The sequence below is a fragment of the Ceratotherium simum genome, chromosome X, assembly GCF_057802395.1.
Source record: "Ceratotherium simum simum isolate JZ-2026a chromosome X, ASM5780239v1, whole genome shotgun sequence".
Lineage (NCBI taxonomy): Eukaryota > Metazoa > Chordata > Mammalia > Perissodactyla > Rhinocerotidae > Ceratotherium > Ceratotherium simum.
In genome coordinates, this window is record NC_141940.1 from 15,369,877 (window position 1) to 15,372,019 (window position 2,143).

Consider the following 2,143-nt stretch of genomic DNA (forward strand, 5'->3'; position numbering starts at 1 on the left):
CTACATGGGGCAGGCCCCGTGGCTTGGCGGTTGGGTGCGCGCGCTCTGCTGCTGGCGGCCCGGGTTCGGATCCCAGGCGCGCACCGACGCGCCACTTCTCTGGCCATGCCGAGGCCGAGTCCCACGTACAGCGGATGGAAGGATGTGCATCTATGACATACAACTATCTACTGGGGCTTTGGGGGAAAAAAATAAATAAATAATTAAAAAAAAAAACAAAGTGGCACTACAGAACCCCCAACTTGAGAGGCAATTTTAAGAATGCCAGCAGGTTAGCAAAGGCTAGCAAGAGAAGCTGAAATTGTGCTGGCGGCCTTGAAATGTCTGGGCTGGAATCTTGCCCTAACTCCTCACTGCTCTACAACTTGGGCCTCTCATTTGCCAGTGCTGTTTCTTACCACTTCCAGAGCGCTCCAAGTAACGGGGGACAAGAGCCCCACTCCAGCCAAAGCCCTCTCTATGGTCACTTTAGGGATAGGAAAGTTTTTTTTTCCCTCCTCAGTTTCCATCCCCAGCAACTGGAGAAGCAGAGCAATACAAAAGTGGGAGAAAGACAGCACTGGCCTTGCCTGAAGGACGGGGAGGAGAGACATAATCAAGAGCACAGAGTGTAATGGACAAAGGTGAAGAGGAAAGGAGGAAAAATACAGTGGGCGAGAGGGAGCCAAAAGAGAACCTGTGAGAGGCGTGGGGATTCTGGATAAGATATTGGCTCTTCTTAAAGGTTTCTCTGCCTCTTCCTGGTCGTAGACTCAGAATGTCAGCACTGGAAGGGGCCTAGAGTAACTAACTGGCCCAATCTTCTTCCTATACCAAGGAAGGAAAGGAAGTTAGGAGAGAAGTGACCTGCTCAAGGTCACACAGCAAGTTACTGACTTGCTGAGCCGAATCTTGACCTAAGGTCTCCTGCAGTTTCCCAAGCTCTTTTCGCTCACAACCATGCATCCAAAGGGCTGAGCTGCTTGGGGAAAGCATTTCATCCTGGCTGTCTCTTCCAAAGTCAATGTTTCCTAGGGTTAGAGTGTTGGAGGGGGCATTCATTCATTCATTCGTTGAAGAGTAGGCACCTACTACATGTCAGATACTGTAATGGAATCTGGAGATGTAAAGAGCAAGAAAACGTGGTCTGTTCTAGTGCTGGGCCCAGAGTAGGTGTTTAGGAGCTCTTGACCAACTGTCTAGGGAGTGTCGCCCAATTGAAACAGAATTTGAGGCACAATTGTGAACTAACTCTGCAACTTTTATTTTCTGGCAGCCCTATTAAAAAAAGTAAAAAGAAACAGCTGAAATTAATTTTAATAATATATTGTATTTAACCCAGTATCATTTCCATATGTAAAACATGAAAATTATTAGTGAGATAGCATTCTTTTTTTGTACCAAGTCTTTAAAATCTGGTGTGCATTTTCAACTTACACCACACCTCAGTTTGGACTAGCCACATTTCAAGTGCTCAATAGCCCCATGTGGCTAGTGACCACTGGACTGGACAGTGCAGGCCTAAGGGGAATGACAACACTTGCTCCTAAACACCTAACTTTGCTGAATGCCAGGCTAGTGTATCTGCAGCTTCATAATCTATGAGCTCACAGCCTGGCCACACAAGGCTGGGAAGTGAGGTGAGGCGACAGGTTCCAGCACATAGTAGACCTTAGGCCTTCGAGGATTTCATGATTTCACCTATTCATGACATGTCCTAAGCCACTCAGCCAGTGCACAAGTACACATCCACACCTGCACATGGCTTTATTGTTGTCAATTTTAGAAGTTTCGTGTCAATTAAAAGTGGAATAACAAAACCAGCAGAGGTTCTACTCTCTGTGGTAGACAAGTCTACTGTGCACTCTAGACAGAAACAAGAAAGCCCAATTCAAGCAACTGCCTCAGGTGTTCAAATCAGTGTCAAAATTGCTCATCAGAGGAAAACCAAAACTTCATTGTAGGTTGAAAAGGCCTGGGGAACACAAATCCGCCAACGGAAATGACAGTGGCATTCTTGAATCTGAAGGTTCCCGAAGGTCTCTCGATCGATTCCTGGAGAATAAGAGTCTACCCTAACTTTTGTATTCTGGCCTGTTCCCAGGACCTCAGCCTCCCCATTGTGAACAGTGCCTTGGTTTCTGTCTTTTTCTCCTTAAGAATT